The sequence below is a fragment of the Cydia splendana genome, chromosome 24 (assembly GCF_910591565.1).
Source record: "Cydia splendana chromosome 24, ilCydSple1.2, whole genome shotgun sequence".
Lineage (NCBI taxonomy): Eukaryota > Metazoa > Arthropoda > Insecta > Lepidoptera > Tortricidae > Cydia > Cydia splendana.
In genome coordinates, this window is record NC_085983.1 from 3,790,655 (window position 1) to 3,812,164 (window position 21,510).

The following is a 21,510-nucleotide window of genomic DNA, read 5'->3' on the forward strand; positions in this document are numbered from 1 at the left end:
CAGTTCTGGGTAGCCAGCTCCCTAGAGCACTAGAATAACCACAGTTCTATCGTCTAGAAGCAAATTTGACAGAGTTTTGATAGACTATGAGTATAACATGAATAAAGCCTTTGTTATACAAAAGCGAGCCATGAGGACTATAGTGCGTATTCCACAAACTGAGTCCTGCCAGGAATATTTCATAAATCTTAAAATACTAATTGTCCCGTGTCTGTACATCCTTCTGCTCCTCACTGACCTGGTCAAAAGTCTAAAGGAGTACGAGACCAATGAAGAGAGGGAGACAGCTCTACAACAAGCTTCCCAGTGAGTGGAGGAACATCGATAGCCTTGTTATCTTTAAAAATAAATTAAAAACACTGCTGCTGAAAGAATGCTTTTATTTTATAGTGGAGTTTACGACCTACTTTAGTAATTTGTCTACGTAATGTTGGTAGTAATTATTTTAGATAAATACGTCTGATATTGTTCTGCATGTTAGATTTTATAATTCTTAGATTTAAGAAGGACCTAGATTTAAGGAACTTAGTATGTAGTTATATTAAAATACAATTGTCATATTGTTCATGAATAAATAAATATTAATAAATAAAAAAAATTGCCCTGTACGCTTGCCTCTTGCTCACACTATGTTGGTGCGAGCGAGACGGACTGCGAGTGAGTTAACGTGATCACTGAAATTTAGGTCCGCCTTCGACTCAAATAAGGGTATACAAGGAGGGCCTGTCGCTACATTAGAAAGTCAGCTGCCTCTATCGCACTTGCATAATGGAGCGATAGAGACGCAGATAACAAACTTCGATTTTGTGATTCTCGATTTTTCGCGGTGGGCCAGTTAAATCTGATTGAATTTGCTTATCACCCATTTGCAATGTAGGTATTTTTCAAGTAAATTTAAAATAGTCAAATTTGGCATCAGTTTAGACACATAAGGAGTTTTTTTATAAACCATAGTGACAAATACTAGTAGGTTGAGTAAGGTCATTTTGCATGCACTTTGGTCTCAGGCGATGCCGCTTGGCACGATTGTTCCTTAGGTCAAACAAAGCTGATTTGCCCCGGTAGCCGGGAGATCGTACCATGCAGACCCCCCAAAAAGGGGGGGGGGGGGTGAAAGGGTCGGCACCCCAGGTCCAATCTATGCTATATTCCTTCCTTCTAGCAACTAGGGCAAGTTGTATATCATTTTCGTATAATTTAGGGACGGGGAATTCATTTTCGAAATAATTATTATACCATTCCATACAAAAAAAATATTTTTGTACAAAAAATGAAAATGTTATGTAATTTTTTATGACAATTTTGGATGTTACAATCACAGTGTGGCGATTTGCACTAAATAAAAAATTGGACGATGTATCCCATGTATTCCTTATTCAGAAAAATATCACTTTATAGTAGGCACTTATACATTTTTTCGTAATAAAAAAATAATTTATAGAGCGTGGCGGTAACGATTTCCATACAAATGGAACTATGCCCAAAGTCAAAGATTAAAAATGTTTACTAAAACACTGAATTTGGCATTTTAAAAGTTTAAATAATTTTTCTATGCGTTTTTGCCCTTTTTTGGGACAAATTTGTTGTTTTTATTTTTCTTTCATACAAACTTTCTCCCCCCCATTCCCCCCCCTTAAGGGTTGATATTTTTAAATTTGTTTTTATAACTAACTTATACCTTTTGTAATTAATCGATGTTCAAACTTTCAGGTTAAAATGTTCAGTAGTTTAGGATCTACATGTGTTTGATCTAAAGACATTTTATTTCATAATATCCCATACATTATAATATCTAACAAAACTCTGCTTACTTCCAGACATCATACAATCTAAACCGCTGAAGATATGAAGCTGAAATTTTCAACATCAATTAAATGCGACAGGTCTAAGTTTAAGATAAAATAAAATTTTATAAAATCAACCCTTAAGGGGGGGGGGGGGGGAATGGGGGGGAGAAAGTTTGTATGGAAGAAAAATAAAAACAACAAATTTGTCCCAAATAAGGGCAAAAACGCATAGAAAAATTATTAAAACATTATATTTCAACTTGTTATTTTTCTAAAAGGTATAATAATTATTTCGAAAATGAATTCCCTGTCCCTAAATTATACGAAAATGATATATAACTTGCCCTAGTTGCTAAGACTAGGAAGGAATATAGCATAGATTGGACCTGGGGAGCCGACCCTTTCACCCCCCCCCTTTTTGAGGGGTCTGCATGGTACGATCTCCCGGCTACAGGGCCAGGTCAACTTTGTTTGACCTAAGGAACAATCGTGCCAAGCGGCATCGCCTGAGACTAAAGTGCATGCTGTTCCATACATTTGTGTTCCTTACTAAACCTACTAATACAAATGTGTTAAGTACTTTACACTCTCTACAGGACAAGCCAAAACTAATAATATGAGCCCAGGATCGAGGCATTTATGCGCCCGAACTCGCATGCGATTTTAGTTACATTGCGGACTGTTGGTCACGTCCAATTCAACCGACCGATCAAAAACTGCAATGTAATGAAACTCGCATGCGAGTTCTCGCATCGTGTAAATGGGCCCCCGTAATAGATATTTGCTGACAGGGTCGAATAAATTTTCCCGAGTTTGAAGTTAAGCCGCAAGTTAAGCACGGCCAAACTTGAAAAAATCAATCAGTAAAAGCGAAATAACTACAGTTACAGATACACTTTCTGAAGAAAGGGAAGTGTATCTGTATCTACTTTTAAGCAATTTTTTGCTCATGTTACAGGCCACACTTGGTATAGTATGCTACATAGTAAACGTTGCCAAAAAATTTAACTTCTTATACCGGGTGTCTCTTGCAAAATCAAAAGATTATGTTTCTTTAGTTTTTGTCTTATTCATACAGTTTAAATATTAGTTTCAATGAACGCTATAATCACTTAATTGACGTCATTTGTGGCTCTTTAAACAACAAAATTCGCAATACATTGCGTCTTAAAAAACATTTTTAAAATCAAATCCTAAGTACAATATACCTACAGCTATGAATACAAGGATGAGCTCAATTTTAATAAACTCAAAATCGAACTGGTTACATACGTAGGTATAAATATATTATACCCAGACATAGAAGTTTTTGTGGCATAAACGAGTGTTTGAGAAAATGAAACATCGATAAGTCATAGATTAATATTTAGAATATGTAACTTCTGCTTGCTTTATATAGGTAAGTTACCGAGAAATTTTAATAATGCAAATCAATACAAAGCGCTACGTAATTTCTTTATTACATATATTTAGTACTTAAAAATTAAAACGTAAACTGTAGTAAGTATACGGTGTCAAAAACATATCAAAAGAGAAGAAGATATCGAACGTGTTGTGTATTTCGCGGTAGCTATATTCTTATAAAATGTAATACATATCTAAGTACATAACGTTAAGGTAACATCGATAACTGACATGTCGATATTTCATTTGGTCAATCACTTTTTTTTGCCACAAAAACTTCTATGTCTGATTATACCACTAAACCTTCGGACGCTAAACACTGGCAAATATTGTTGTCCTTAAACAAAAAATATAGCATAAGAATTTTTTATTAAATTTCAGATATCTTTTTTTCATACAAATTAACAAATTAATTATAATTTTCAACGCTACAAAAAATACTAACTATAAAAATCAAACCTAAATGAACGTCATTATACTCGTATATTAATCATTCAAATTTATCATTTAACCTTTTCGACGCTGTGTCAAACACAAAAGCTGTCACTCAGACGCCACGTCACCGAAGTGTCAAAACTGAAATTGAACTTTATGCATATGCACGTAGGTCTATGTTGCTATATGGTCAGTGACCGATTAATCGGTCTTTGGCGTTGAACCTACAGTGCGGATATATCGGTCATTGGCGTCCAAAAGGTTAAAAGTAAGTACCTAGGTATATTCTACCAGCCAACATAACCTCTAGCCGCCCAGAGCCTCTACCATCAGTTTTAACATTGACATAACGCTCACGTCTACGTAATTTACTTTCTGTACATCTCGCTTGCACTATTGCTCGCATATGCGAGTACGAGCGAGATGCATAGAAAGTAAGTTACGTAGACGTGAGCGTATATGTCAATGTCAAAACTGATGGTAGAAGTACAGAGGTCTATAAAAAGGTCTCCAGTTCTATTCTAATTTGAATCTTTATTTAAACAAATCAAAATTACATTTGCATTGGCAAGTTTTGATGTCTGGGTGGCTAGTGGATAAAGAAACTATTATCTACTCAAAATTTGCATCAAATTTTATTTCCACACGTAGATAAAATGCAACAAAATTCCTCTCAGGTTTTGAACAATCAAGAGCTTTACGATTACGAGCTTTATAGAGCTGAGTATCTCTTATTATGTTTTGAACGCCCACAAGGCACTGTAATTTATCGTTTAAATATCGTCTATATAAGTTTATTCAAGCCAAAGAATCGTTAGTATCCGTGTCGATTGCTTGCTAGGCCACATTACTTGGCTCGGCTGGTCCATATACAGGGTGATTTCGGGGTCGTGGAGCAAGAGAGCCAGACATCATACAGAATCCAAAGATGAGCCTAATGATGTTGTTAATTATTGTTTATCACCAATAATGATGATTATTTTCCAGATGACGAGTAGGAAAAAACAATTTTGCATACAATTTGGTGACCCTACTCAATGTGACGTCTTGTCGCTGTCCATACAGCGTATGTCAAAAGTCATAGGGTGACCATAATTACTTAGTATAACATTAATTTTACTTGAAAAATCAGAATAATTCAAGTAATTATCTTTTAATCAAATACTACCATATGATAATGTGGATCATTTACAGAGTCAGAAAAAGTGGTTCTGGATCACGACCCCGAAATCAACCTGTATATGAATTTTTCGATTTTATTTTTTTATGGGAAATCTAATGAGATCCTAACGATTTGAATGCCTGAACAAACGTGAACTAACGTCGCTCGATGACTTCACATGGTTGGTTTGGCTGATTTCGGGGTGGGGTGGCTAGCGTGAAGACAGCCACCCCAATTTGAAAAAATAAAAAAAAATGAAGGAATCGGGTCCTTACGATTTTACCTACTGAACAAACGTGAACTAACGATGAACAAACGATATAGCTATGCCATTTGCGGGCAAACGATTTGGGGTGGTCAACTTCACGAGCATACCCTGGTAGGTTATATTTTTGCCGCCAAAAAAGATATTCAGACTTGAATTTGTTTTTGGTTAACCTAGAACTTTCTTTGGTTTTTGGATTAAATTTTTGGAAATGTTACTTTTTGTTACTAAATATTCCCCCTGAGCATTAGGTGACACTTAAATAGCCCAGCTTTCGCACGTATCTGTAAAAATCCGGAATCCTATTTGAAGGTGCTATATGTAGCTTATTTATTTAAAAATATCGGAATAGGTAAACTTGGATTTCCCGGTTTTTTAAGTTTGGTAAAACCAGTTTTGTGACCCCTATTTGTGATCCCCTTGCGTAATTAATGAACGCCCTCTTACTAAACATACATATAATAAGTAGGTAGGTATACGAATTAAACTTTCCTAATTTCTGATTCGGGAGTTCCTATCACCGACATCAAATTTTCTTTAAGTTTCGATCGTTATGGTAGGCCCTCTGATGTTTGATATCATAACAAATTAAATAGGTACCTACAATAACCTAACTTTCCTAAATCATTGATACACTTTAACCGTATTGTTTCAATTTTCCGTATAAATTATAAGTCATTCAAGATTTACCTCTGACGCACAGTGTTCCGTCTAGAACAAGCTAGGTGGACAAAATTCATTATCAAATTTCCACTAATGAGTAATTAGATTAGATAAATAACATTCTTAAACCCCCAAACCCATGAATAGATCATGCCTAACTTTCTAATTTTATAATTTATAGGGCGCCGAAGTCAGCTAATGAGCTAACTAGGTAAGTGCAATCGCACAATTAAATCAGTTGCAATTCTGTGATGCGTACCAATATACGGAAAAGAGAATAAAGGACGGCACGCATGACTGTAGCGTTCACGCCTATGTACAGTCGCCATCAGATATATCGGAGCGGCCAAGGTGTTCACAATATCTGAACACGCGCTCTAACGCCCTGACAATAGAGGCGTGTTCCGATATTTGTGAGCACCTTGGCCGCTCCGATATATCTGATGGCGACTGTACCTACCTAGTTGTATAGTAGTTTGCTTACGCACACAGACGCACCTTAAGGCCTGCCGGGCCTGCGCAAACCGGCGGAGCGCAGCGCAGATCACTTAAAAATTATCAATGTATTTTCTTCCCTATTTCAATTATCTTCAGGTATAAATTTAAATGCTTTGACTCCGACCTCGGAGCATCACGGAGGATTGTTACTCCGCGGCATCGAGGAGCACGCTAGAGGATACCGCGGCGGTAGGCGCCAGCATACCGCGGCATCCCCCGGCATGCGCCGAGGCCTCCCGAGTGCGCCGGAGTAGCGCCGGAACGACGGGGGAGAACTCGTGCACACTAGTCACTATCCCTTGTGATAGAGTACACGCGGCGGCATGCCGCGGCATCCCCCGGCCTGCGCCGAAGTGCTCCCTGGTGCGCCGGCCGCCAGCGCCGGGCTGGCAGGCGCTCGCGGTATCGCGGGGGATTTTACCTCGCTGGTGTGCGCTGCGCGGCGTAAATCCTCCTCGGTGATCTGCGCTGCGCTCCGCCGCTTTGCGCTGGCCTTTAGAAATCTGAGTGTGCAGTTTTGGTCGCTGTGCAGTCGCGGCCTTGAGAGGCTGCGCAAGGTTACGCCAGCGCCCATCGATACGAACAATTGTATAAATCGAAAATGAGCACATATTAAATTAAAAGTAAATAGAACAAACCTATAGATGTAATACGTCGTATTGTCAATACAAGTTTCCAAATCGCACTGTTTTTTGGAAGCGGAACATCGACGTTTGACCGGTCATGACCTTGCATTGGAAATACGAACACCTAGGTACCACTAAAAGGACTAGGTAATAATTATAATTGAATACGAGTATTACCAGTGATGTGATCAATATCACTCGATTCTTAATTTCGCTCGTAGGTACCTATTCCAAAAATAGCATGTCATCGTTTTGACAACCGGTCGGGCCTTAGTAGGTAACCCTGCCTATGAAGCCGATGGGCCCGGGTTCAAATCCTGTAAGGGCATCTAATTGTGTGACGAGCACAAATATTTGTTCCTAAGTTAAGTTATGGATGTTTTGTATACATAGCTATATGTATTAGGTACAGTATTTATAAAAACATATTTATATATTGAAAAAGATAGATAGATAGAAGCCTTATTGAGCTTACTGTGGGTGGGAGTTGACTTGGTCAATTTGTAAAATGGTGTCCTATCTATATATCGTTTTCAACAGACTTTTGTGCTCAAAATTAATAAATCGGCCCGTACTCCCCGTCGCAGTAATGAGTGCAGTAATTGTCGGAGTCCGTCCGTCAACAAAAAAGTTCGCCTGAATGCCAGAGGCAGGCATGCCCCGCGATCGAATATTGCAAAGTGTGGGCATCTTTCTCTTTTAGTCAAATTAAGTCGTAATTAGAGTGACAGAGATAGTTGCATGAGTCATACCAAGCTATTTCATTAGTGTTATTTTAAACGTCAAACTTCTATTAAATTATGAAATTTAAAAAAAAAACACTTGCACAGTCTGTCTGTACCATCAAAATCCCTGTCAATTTAGCTTGGTCTAACTCTCGAAGTCTTACAAACTTCGATTTTCGCGGTTAAAGCAGATCGCCGTTTACAATTTAAGGAAATTAATAAAAAAGTGGCGCTGTGGCAACAGTTGTGGCAACGTCGTTCGCGGTAGACCCTCTGTAGACCTCGCGAGCATAGCTTCTGAATAAAAAATGTAAGGCTACGCCTTTTAGAATAATTTGGAAAAACTAAATTAACGAAAAGTTAAATAAAAGATTGCACTCGCTTGATCAATCAAAATTACAAAATTTAAAATTTACAAAAAGTTACACTTTACTGGGGATCGAACTAGGCACCTCCATGCATCAAAGCAAGTGTTTGCAAACTGCGCCATCATAGCACTTACTTAAAGTGACGAAATTTGGCTACTTAATCTCAAGTAAAAATCTACATACAATGATATATCTAAATACCTCCTAGACGGCTTATGTACCAGCGTTACTAAATTAGTACATTTTTGACAAGCACTGTAAATATATCTCAAAAAGAAAAAAAAACTCCTATGATATTAATACGACTATTTCTTTCCGCCATTTTGAAAAAAAAATCTAATATTCGGATCGAAAAAAAACTATTTTATTTCTAGAATCTGGTCATAAAATTTGATAAGAATCGGTTGAGAATTGAACCGAGGAGAACGTCCGGACATACGATTTTGGCCCGAGATAAAACGGAGACCTTCGCAAACGCTTCGGTCAATAAAGGAGTAAAATGCGCGTTTGACTTGGACATGGACACCAAGCGAAATCAAAACATGCATTTTGTTTAGAAACAAAGCATTCATGTGTTTTGAAAGACATCGCCCTATGAGTTCTTTAATTTGTATTTTAACGTCAGGCCTACTTTAAAATAGATTACTCATTTAGATTAGGTATGTACCTAAATTCCGTAATTTAAAACTCGATTGTAATTAATAATTATTCTAAATCAAACTTCACATCATGTCTTAAAACGAAAAACAAAACTCAGGAAAAGAAACCCACACTCGTTCCGTTTTCGAATGACGTAAAACATACTAGAATCGTGGTGGCTCCATCTAGTGTCAATATTCAATATTACTTCGACAGCTTGAAATAATTGTCGTGCGCTGTTGCTCATAACGTAGTCAGTTGCAATATAATTGTGGTTTCAAATTTCGTAAATTAATGCATTGAATTCGTGTTGTTATTAATGTTTGTATTTCATTTATAACGTTTTTAATTTATGACGCTTTAAATATCTCTTAATCAATCTTAATCTGTACGATAAAAATTTCGTAATGGCCGATTATGATACACACACTATGATATCCATTTGAAAATAATTATAACGCCTTCGGGATGGGAGGGCATGCTATTACTAAGACTCCGTTGTCCGTCCGTCCGTCCGTCCGTCTGTCCAGGCTGTATCTCGTGATCTGTGATAGCTAGACAGCTGAAATTTTCACAGATGATGTATTTCTGTTGCCGCTATAACAACAAATACTATAAACAGAATAAAATAAAGATTTAAGTGGGGCTCCCATACAACAAACGCGATTTTTGACCGAAGTTAAGCAACGTCGGGCGGGGTCAGTACTTGGATGGGTGACCGTTTTTTTTGTAGGTACGCTGGCGTACACTTTAAAAAAAATCCGCACACAAGTTACGCGTCGGATCCTAACGGTTTGATATACTGAACTAACGTGAACTAACGATTATCTATCGAATCTAATTGATAGAAACCATAAAATCGGTTCGGTTTCGGTTCGACCCTTAAGTGGGGCCACTTAAGTTTTTTTTTAAATACGTAATGTAGTCGGATCCTAACGATTTCACATGCTACTAACATGAACTAACGATGAACTAATGACTACATATCGATTCCAATTGATAGGAACCATAAATACAGTTTTGGAGTGGAAGACGGTGTTGGCGCTATCCCCTACTTTAAAAAAATTCGCACACAAGTTATGCGTCGGATCCTAACGATTTGATATACTGAACTAACGTGAACTAACGATGAACTAACGATATAGATATGCCATTTGCGGGCACTCGATATGGGGCGGTCAACTTCACGTGAAGTTGACCTCCCCACTTTCGTTTTTCAAAAAAAAACATCTTTTAGTCGGATCCTAACGATTTAAAATACTGAACTAACGTGAACTAACGATGAACTAACGATTCTAATTGAAAGAATCCATAAAATCGGTTTTGGGGCGGTAGCGTGAAGTTGACCTCCCCACTTATGTTATTTTTTTTAAATACGTAATGTAGTCGGATCCTAACGATTTCACATGCTGAACTAACATGAACTAACGATGAACTAACGACTACATATCGATTCCAATTGATTGGAACCATAAATACAGTTTTGGAGCGGAAGACGGTGTTGGCGCTCCCCTACTTTAAAAAAAATTCGTACACAAGTTATGCGTCGGATCCTAACGATTTGATATACTGAACTAACGTGAACTAACGATGAACTAACGATATAGATATGCCATTTGCGGGCACTCGATATGGGGCGGTCAACTTCACGTGAAGTTGACCTCCCCACTTTCGTTTTTAAAAAAAAAACATCTTTTAGTCGGATTCTAACGATTTAAAATACTGAACTAACGTGAACTAACGATGAACTAACGATTCTAATTGAAAGAATCCATAAAATCGGTTTTGGGGCGGTAGCGTGAAGTTGACCGCCCCACTTATGTTATTTTTTTTAAATACGTAATGTAGTCGGATCCTAACGATTTCACATGCTGAACTAACATGAACTAACTATGAACTAACGACTACATATCGATTCCAATTGATTGGAACCATAAATACAGTTTTGGAGCGGAAAGCGATGTTGGCGCTCCCCTACTTTAAAAAAAATTCGTACACAAGTTATGCGTCGGATCCTAACGATTTGATATACTGAACTAACGTGAACTAACGATGAACTAACGATATAGATATGCCATTTGCGGGCACTCGATATGGGGCGGTCAACTTCACGTGAAGTTGACCTCCCCACTTTCGTTTTTTAAAAAAAAACATCTTTTAGTCGGATCCTAACGATTTATAATACTGAACTAACGTGAACTAACGATGAACTAACGATTCTAATTGAAAGAATCCATAAAATCGGTTTTGGGGCGGTAGCGTGAAGTTGACCGCCCCACTTATGTTATTTTTTTTAAATACGTAATGTAGTCGGATCCTAACGATTTCACATGCTGAACTAACATGAACTAACGATGAACTAACGACTACATATCGATTCCAATTGATTGGAACCATAAATACAGTTTTGGAGCGGAAAGCGATGTTGGCGCTCCCCTACTTTAAAAAAAATTCGTACACAAGTTATGCGTCGGATCCTAACGATTTGATATACTGAACTAACGTGAACTAACGATGAACTAACGATATAGATATGCCATTTGCGGGCACTCGATATGGGGCGGTCAACTTCACGTGAAGTTGACCTCCCCACTTTCGTTTTTAAAAAAAAAACATCTTTTAGTCGGATCCTAACGATTTAAAATACTGAACTAACGTGAACTAACGATGAACTAACGACTACATATCGATTCCAATTGATTGGAACCATAAATACAGTTTTGGAGCGGAAGACGGTGTTGGCGCTCCCCTACTTAAAAAAAAATTCGTACACAGGTTATGCGTCGGATCCTAACGATTTGATATACTGAACTAACGTGAACTAACGATGAACTAACGATATAGATATGCCATTTGCGGGCACTCGATATGGGGCGGTCAACTTCACGTGAAGTTGACCTCCCCACTTTCGTTTTTAAAAAAAAAACATCTTTTAGTCGGATCCTAACGATTTAAAATACTGAACTAACGTGAACTAACGATGAACTAACGATTCTAATTGAAAGAATCCATAAAATCGGTTTTGGGGCGGTAGCGTGAAGTTGACCTCCCCACTTATGTTATTTTTTTTAAATACGTAATGTAGTCGGATCCTAACGATTTCACATGCTGAACTAACATGAACTAACGATGAACTAACGACTACATATCGATTCCAATTGATTGGAACCATAAATACAGTTTTGGAGCGGAAAGCGATGTTGGCGCTCCCCTACTTTAAAAAAAATTCGTACACAAGTTATGCGTCGGATCCTAACGATTTGATATACTGAACTAACGTGAACTAACGATGAACTAACGATATAGATATGCCATTTGCGGGCACTCGATATGGGGCGGTCAACTTCACGTGAAGTTGACCTCCCCACTTTCGTTTTTAAAAAAAAAACATCTTTTAGTCGGATCCTAACGATTTAAAATACTGAACTAACGTGAACTAACGATGAACTAACGACTACATATCGATTCCAATTGATTGGAACCATAAATACAGTTTTGGAGCGGAAGACGGTGTTGGCGCTCCCCTATTTAAAAAAAAATTCGTACACAGGTTATGCGTCGGATCCTAACGATTTGATATACTGAACTAACGTGAACTAACGATGAACTAACGATATAGATATGCCATTTGCGGGCACTCGATATGGGGCGGTCAACTTCACGTGAAGTTGACCTCCCCACTTTCGTTTTAAAAAAAAAAACATCTTTTAGTCGGATCCTAACGATTTAAAATACTGAACTAACGTGAACTAACGATGAACTAACGACTACATATCGATTCCAATTGATTGGAACCATAAATACAGTTTTGGAGCGGAAGACGGTGTTGGCGCTCCCCTACTTTAAAAAAAATTCGTACACAGGTTATGCGTCGGATCCTAACGATTTGATATACTGAACTAACGTGAACTAACGATGAACTAACGATATAGATATGCCATTTGCGGGCACTCGATATGGGGCGGTCAACTTCACGTGAAGTTGACCTCCCCACTTTCGTTTTTAAAAAAAAAACATCTTTTAGTCGGATCCTAACGATTTAAAATACTGAACTAACGTGAACTAACGATGAACTAACGACTACATATCGATTCCAATTGATTGGAACCATAAATACAGTTTTGGAGCGGAAGACGGTGTTGGCGCTCCCCTACTTTAAAAAAAATTCGTACACAGGTTATGCGTCGGATCCTAACGATTTGATATACTGAACTAACGTGAACTAACGATGAACTAACGATATAGATATGCCATTTGCGGGCACTCGATATGGGGCGGTCAACTTCACGTGAAGTTGACCGCCCCACTTTCGTTTTTAAAAAAAAAACATCTTTTAGTCGGATCCTAACGATTTAAAATACTGAACTAACGTGAACTAACGATGAACTAACGATTCTAATTGAAAGAATCCATAAAATCGGTTTTGGGGCGGTAGCGTGAAGTTGACCGCCCCACTTATGTTATTTTTTTTAAATACGTAATGTAGTCGGATCCTAATGATTTCACATGCTGAACTAACATGAACTAACGATGAACTAACGACTACATATCGATTCCAATTGATTGGAACCATAAATACAGTTTTGGAGCGGAAAGCGATGTTGGCGCTCCCCTACTTTAAAAAAAATTCGTACACAAGTTATGCGTCGGATCCTAACGATTTGATATACTGAACTAACGTGAACTAACGATGAACTAACGATATAGATATGCCATTTGCGGGCACTCGATATGGGGCGGTCAACTTCACGTGAAGTTGACCTCCCCACTTTCGTTTTAAAAAAAAAAACATCTTTTAGTCGGATCCTAACGATTTAAAATACTGAACTAACGTGAACTAACGATGAACTAACGACTACATATCGATTCCAATTGATTGGAACCATAAATACAGTTTTGGAGCGGAAGACGGTGTTGGCGCTCCCCTACTTAAAAAAAAATTCGTACACAGGTTATGCGTCGGATCCTAACGATTTGATATACTGAACTAACGTGAACTAACGATGAACTAACGATATAGATATGCCATTTGCGGGCACTCGATATGGGGCGGTCAACTTCACGTGAAGTTGACCTCCCCACTTTCGTTTTTAAAAAAAAAACATCTTTTAGTCGGATCCTAACGATTTAAAATACTGAACTAACGTGAACTAACGATGAACTAACGATTCTAATTGAAAGAATCCATAAAATCGGTTTTGGGGCGGTAGCGTGAAGTTGACCTCCCCACTTATGTTATTTTTTTTAAATACGTAATGTAGTCGGATCCTAACGATTTCACATGCTGAACTAACATGAACTAACGATGAACTAACGACTACATATCGATTCCAATTGATTGGAACCATAAATACAGTTTTGGAGCGGAAAGCGATGTTGGCGCTCCCCTACTTTAAAAAAAATTCGTACACAAGTTATGCGTCGGATCCTAACGATTTGATATACTGAACTAACGTGAACTAACGATGAACTAACGATATAGATATGCCATTTGCGGGCACTCGATATGGGGCGGTCAACTTCACGTGAAGTTGACCTCCCCACTTTCGTTTTTAAAAAAAAAACATCTTTTAGTCGGATCCTAACGATTTAAAATACTGAACTAACGTGAACTAACGATGAACTAACGACTACATATCGATTCCAATTGATTGGAACCATAAATACAGTTTTGGAGCGGAAGACGGTGTTGGCGCTCCCCTACTTTAAAAAAAATTCGTACACAGGTTATGCGTCGGATCCTAACGATTTGATATACTGAACTAACGTGAACTAACGATGAACTAACGATATAGATATGCCATTTGCGGGCACTCGATATGGGGCGGTCAACTTCACGTGAAGTTGACCTCCCCACTTTCGTTTTTAAAAAAAAAACATCTTTTAGTCGGATCCTAACGATTTAAAATACTGAACTAACGTGAACTAACGATGAACTAACGATTCTAATTGAAAGAATCCATAAAATCGGTTTTGGGGCGGTAGCGTGAAGTTGACCGCCCCACTTATGTTATTTTTTTTAAATACGTAATGTAGTCGGATCCTAACGATTTCACATGCTGAACTAACATGAACTAACGATGAACTAACGACTACATATCGATTCCAATTGATTGGAACCATAAATACAGTTTTGGAGCGGAAAGCGATGTTGGCGCTCCCCTACTTTAAAAAAAATTCGTACACAAGTTATGCGTCGGATCCTAACGATTTGATATACTGAACTAACGTGAACTAACGATGAACTAACGATATAGATATGCCATTTGCGGGCACTCGATATGGGGCGGTCAACTTCACGTGAAGTTGACCTCCCCACTTTCGTTTTAAAAAAAAAAACATCTTTTAGTCGGATCCTAACGATTTAAAATACTGAACTAACGTGAACTAACGATGAACTAACGACTACATATCGATTCCAATTGATTGGAACCATAAATACAGTTTTGGAGCGGAAGACGGTGTTGGCGCTCCCCTACTTAAAAAAAAATTCGTACACAGGTTATGCGTCGGATCCTAACGATTTGATATACTAAACTAACGTGAACTAACGATGAACTAACGATATAGATATGCCATTTGCGGGCACTCGATATGGGGCGGTCAACTTCACGTGAAGTTGACCTCCCCACTTTCGTTTTTAAAAAAAAAACATCTTTTAGTCGGATCCTAACGATTTAAAATACTGAACTAACGTGAACTAACGATGAACTAACGACTACATATCGATTCCAATTGATTGGAACCATAAATACAGTTTTGGAGCGGAAGACGGTGTTGGCGCTCCCCTATTTAAAAAAAAATTCGTACACAGGTTATGCGTCGGATCCTAACGATTTGATATACTGAACTAACGTGAACTAACGATGAACTAACGATATAGATATGCCATTTGCGGGCACTCGATATGGGGCGGTCAACTTCACGTGAAGTTGACCTCCCCACTTTCGTTTTTAAAAAAAAAACATCTTTTAGTCGGATCCTAACGATTTAAAATACTGAACTAACGTGAACTAACGATGAACTAACGATTCTAATTGAAAGAATCCATAAAATCGGTTTTGGGGCGGTAGCGTGAAGTTGACCTCCCCACTTATGTTATTTTTTTTAAATACGTAATGTAGTCGGATCCTAACGATTTCACATGCTGAACTAACATGAACTAACGATGAACTAACGACTACATATCGATTCCAATTGATTGGAACCATAAATACAGTTTTGGAGCGGAAAGCGATGTTGGCGCTCCCCTACTTTAAAAAAAATTCGTACACAAGTTATGCGTCGGATCCTAACGATTTGATATACTGAACTAACGTGAACTAACGATGAACTAACGATATAGATATGCCATTTGCGGGCACTCGATATGGGGCGGTCAACTTCACGTGAAGTTGACCTCCCCACTTTCGTTTTTAAAAAAAAAACATCTTTTAGTCGGATCCTAACGATTTAAAATACTGAACTAACGTGAACTAACGATGAACTAACGATTCTAATTGAAAGAATCCATAAAATCGGTTTTGGGGCGGTAGCGTGAAGTTGACCGCCCCACTTATGTTATTTTTTTTAAATACGTAATGTAGTCGGATCCTAACGATTTCACATGCTGAACTAACATGAATTAACGATGAACTAACGACTACATATCGATTCCAATTGATTGGAACCATAAATACAATTTTTTAGCGGAGGACGGTGTTGGCGCTCCCCTACTTTAAAAAAAAATTCGTACACAAGTTATGCGTCGGATCCTAACGATTTGATATACTGAACTAACGTGAACTAACGATGAACTAACGATATAGATATGCCATTTGCGGGCACTCGATATGGGGCGGTCAACTTCACGTGAAGTTGACCGCCCCACAAAATTGAAAAAAAAAAATACTTAGAATCGGATCCTAACGATTTAATATACTGAACTAACGTGAACTAACGATTATCTATCGATTCTAATTGATAAAAACCATAAAATCGATTTTGGGGCGGTAGCGTGAAGTTGACCTCCCCACTTTTGTTTTTTTAAAAAATCGATGTTGTAGTCGGATCCTAACGATTTAATATACTGAACTAACGTGAACTAACGATGAACTAACGATATAGATATGCCATTTGCGGGCACTCGATATGGGGCGGTCAACTTCACGATCATGGATCCAACACGTAGAGGCCGTTTGGAGAGATTTGATGTCATGTAGAACGCCTACTGGAACCCATTCACGGGTACATCAATAGATACCCGTGAACCGGTTTCAGCAGGCATTGGAAGCTATTGTAAAGAATATGGACAGAGTACTGGTCTATGGTTTAAGTTTGGGTGGAAAAAATACTGGGTTATTGCAAAGAAGTCCGGACACCTGCCATAACATTGCTTTAAGTTATCGAGGCAGGCGGTGACTCGCCACTCGTTAGATGGGCACCTGATGCGCCATCGTAAAGGCGCCAGGCGCAACACCGGCGTGAGCGGCTCAGGGGTGTCGAGAGGTGGTGCTGCGCTTTCTCCGAAGTTACTCGCGGCGTTATGCCCTTTAACACTTCCACCCCTGGAGCATATAGCTCTAGCGACTAGCGACTCCTCTCTAGACGGCCAATGAAGGCAAGCCAGAGCTGAGAGTCCTGCGGGTCCCCTTGGGGTCCACTCCGACCGTCGAAGACACGCCGGAGACCCTGACCGACTCTCGGGAACACTCGGGTCCGTGGGGTCGTTAGTCGTTACTCCCCAACAGCTCGCCACAAGCTGCCCTGCGGGCTTATTTTTATTATTATTATTCTGTAAGCACGCAGGCAGTTATGACAACTGATATTGCCTGTATCCAGTAATCATTGACAGTTATCGTTGACAAGTAGATGTATAGGTGTGCTAGTCTAATTTATTTTTAAATTGGTTCACATTTTGTGCTGAAACCACATCTTCAGGGAGTTTGTTCCAAGCCCTCACTACTTGGTTGCTCAAAGTGTTTGTATGGGTTACTGTGGGACCTTTGTATGCCTTTGACCTCTCAGACGGGTGTTCTCGTTGCGCTTGAACATCTCATGAAAATCCTTGAGGTCATCTTGCCCAGACTGTTAAATTAGGCCTTCCAGCCGGTTCGGCGTGGATTTTGACCTATGTCTAAACGCTGCGCTGGTTCAATGGCCTCAAATGGCAAATCAACACCCGTTTCTGATGCAGGGTGTAAAAACAAAAATATAAAATAGATAAATAATGGTCCCTACACTCACCCCCAGTGCCGTGGTGCAGGTATCCGCAATATCCTTCCGCAAATAATATAAATAATAGTTTATTTTTCCACAACGTGAAAAATCGTCCGCACTGCACGTGTTTTGTTCAACTGACACACTTTCTTCTTACGAGTATGTTTTTTCTTCTTTCCCCAAATGACAATATATACAAAAAGGTGAGAATAAAATGAGGTGATAATGGTAGACAGTATTTCATACGTCTCTATTAGGTCTCCACGTTTACACAATTTATTTATTGTATGGCATATGTACATGTCACTGGATTACAAAGTTAAAGTTGTAAGAAAGTCTTATAGTTAGAATTTCGCCCTTCCCAGGTACGCGACTGCTTCATCTGACAGGGTATTAAAATCGTCTACTTGGCCTGTGTATCTAGTAAGGGGGCATTCCAGAATGATGTGGTTGATGGTCTGATTTGGGTGCCCGCAGTTACAGGCAGGAGAGGAGCTCCAGCCCTATTTATACCCGTGGTGGCCGCAGTTGCCAACTCCTGTTCTTAGGCGGTTAAGAGCGGACCACGCCCGGCGGGGTTCCTTGAAGCCTACTGGGGGTACACGCAGGGGCAGAGTAGAGAAGGGGTTGGCTTGGTCTCTGAGGGCTTCCCATTCTGCGGTCCATGCCTCCTCCAGAGTCCGGGTGGTCAGGGAATTTCCCATCAGTAATGCAGGGGGGGTTTCGGGATTTAAGACGTTTACTTCCGAAGCCCTCGAGGTCTTGGTGGATTGGTAGGCCAGGACTACAGTGCGCTTTCGCTAATTCGCGTTGGAGGCATTTTTCTCTTCGCAGGTGCGCAGGAGCTATGTTGCTAAGAGCTGGAAGCCAGTGGGTGGGTGTTGGCTTAAGGCATCCCGTTATTAGACGGAGAGTCTGGTTTAGCTGCGTGTCGAGGCTGAGGTATGAACACTATTTATCCAGACTGGGGCACAGTACTCAGCCGTCGAGTAAACCAGGGCCAGCGCTGTGGTTCGGAGACAGGAGGCAGAGGCTCCCCAAGTTGTTCCTGTTAATTTTTGCACTAGATTATTCCTGGTCTGCAGTTTAGCCGATACTTTTTGTAGGTGACACTTGTAAGTAAGACTTCTGTCCAGGGTAACTCCAAGGTACTGGGGGTGCGGGTTATGTTTAAGTATTGTGCCTTTAAACTTGACTGTCAGTGTTCTTTGTGCAACCTTATTGTTAAGGTGGAAGCAGCAGACTTCCGTCTTACTTGGGTTAGGACAGAGGCGCCACCGGGTGAAAAAGTCGTCGAGGTTTTCCAGGTCTCTTTGTAGGATTGGTTCGGTAGAATCCATTTTGTGGTGTTGGGTTATCATAGTTAGGTCGTCGGCGTATCCGAATTTACGTGACACAGTATCGGGAAGGTCATGCACGTAGATATTGAACAGGAGAGGGGCTAGGACAGAACCCTGCGGGAGCGTGTTTAGTGTTCTGACGCTGCTGGTTTCGTCGCCCAGGAAAACCTGTATCGGCCTATTAGTAAGGATGTTTTCAATAAGCCTGTAGATTTTCATGCACGGGATTATTTTCAACAGTTTATATAACAATCCCTGGCGCCAGACTGTATCATATGCAGTAGTCAAGTCGATAAAAACCGCAGATGATTTAAGGTTCTTATTAAATCCGTTTTCGACATGTGTTGTGAGAGCGAGCACCTGGTCACAACAGCTACGGTAATTTTTGTTTTTTTTTACTTTATTAAGTAGGTATACTAAACAAACATCGTACAATATCATACTCATACTCATACTCATAATCTTTATTGCATATCACATTGTATCTTAACCTATTACATAGAATTCTGTACAACATGACACCCTGTAGGGCACAGCAAACAGTTTAATCAAGAGGAGATCGAGTTTTTTGTACAAGGTAATAAGTTTATATTAGTGTTATTTATTGTATCATGGGTAATACATTTGCACATTATGGCTTAAATCTAGCACGAGATCCAAAACAAGTGTACACAGCATGTTTTACAATTGAGCGGAAATATTACAGACTAATTAACACATACATTACAGACATATTATAGCTACAGTAAAAAATATCAGAGAAGAAATAACTATCCAAACATTACAATATAACGAGTAACGAACTTTACATTATAAAGATTATTAAACATCACAAATGAAACAAACTTAGAGGATTAAGGCAGATGTCATCAGTTAAGTGGGAGAAGAGGAGAAGAGGACGCCAGCCAAGCATTTCCTAAACCTAGCGATGTGAGGGTCAAAAATATCAATATCAGTGCCCCTACCGCGATGATCACCGGCTATTAAATCGTTATATTGGCGGCACATTCTTGTAATAGGATTATAGAATGAAGTGTTGTTTTTGTACACTCTAAGTGCGAAAAGTTTAGTGTTACAACCTCTAAATCTAGGCGTGTTAAAGGTAATGGATGATAATAGTGCAGCAGAGTCAATTTTTGAGTGTATAATTTTATATAAATTCAAAAAGTCAAACATCTTACGACAAGCCTCCAGTGTGGGGATATTGAACTTGATTAGTCGACTAGTATACAATCTGTATGTACGTCCCAGTTTAAACTAAACGCAAGAACTTTCAAAAATTGCTTCTGTACCGCTTCTATAGCGATGCTATGTACAGAGTAATGCGGGGTCCAAATAGGGGAACCATACTCCAATACACTCCTAACCAGGCTGAAAAACAATACAAGCATACTATCTGGGTTCTTGAAGCCCTTGGTTGTTCTGCAGATAAAACCCAACAATTGCCTGCCCCTACTAGCTATATAATCATAGTGCGGCCGAAAACTTAGTTGATCATCAAACAGTATTCCAAGATCCTTGACGACAGATTTCCTGTCAAGACTCTGTCCTGATAGCTCATAGTCATAAATGAGTTTACACTTCTTATTCGAGAATGAGATTACATGACATTTGCTAACATTTAGATACATATGATTTCGATGACACCAGTCTGATATCTGTGTAAGATCTTTTTGTAACATTAAACAGTCACTCGTATCATTAATAGATTTAAAAATTTTAAGATCTGCATACAGTAAGCAGTGTTAAACAACCAACAAGATCGTTTATAAATAGGACAAACAACAATGGGCCCAGGTGAGACCCTTGAGGTTAGGTCTAAAGCCGGTCTGTTCCTGGGGCATGATGCGTTTACGGCGTCATGAATGCGATTGTGGACTAGTCTCTCCATTAATTTGTATACAACGCTTAAGAGAGTGATCGTCCTATAGCTCTCTGCTTTGTCGTCAGACTTTCCTGGTTTGAGGATAGCGATTACCCTAGCCCGTTTTAATGATGTAGGCATTTTCCCGGAATCCATTATGGAAGTGTAAAAGTTTGCCATCCACGCGCGGGTCTTTGGTCCACTATGAATAAGGAATTCAGGAAATATACCGTTTACACAATGAAATACATATTTACAATCCATTTGCATATATAGTTCAGTTCATCCTCTCTTCGAGGGTTGGTGTAAAAATTGTTAGTTGCTCCGGCTCTAATGCCTTGGAGGATATACAGTTAAGTGCATAACTGAGTCAATGTGCATCACTTTGACATGCTTCTTTCATTATTTCAGAAAAGGCTAGTTATTCAGTTACTATTTTATTAATAATGGTTTACAACGCTGATAAACTGACTGAACCATCTGTTTGCCCATAAAAGTACTGAATCAGTTTTGCACCGATGTTGTTAAAAGAAGAT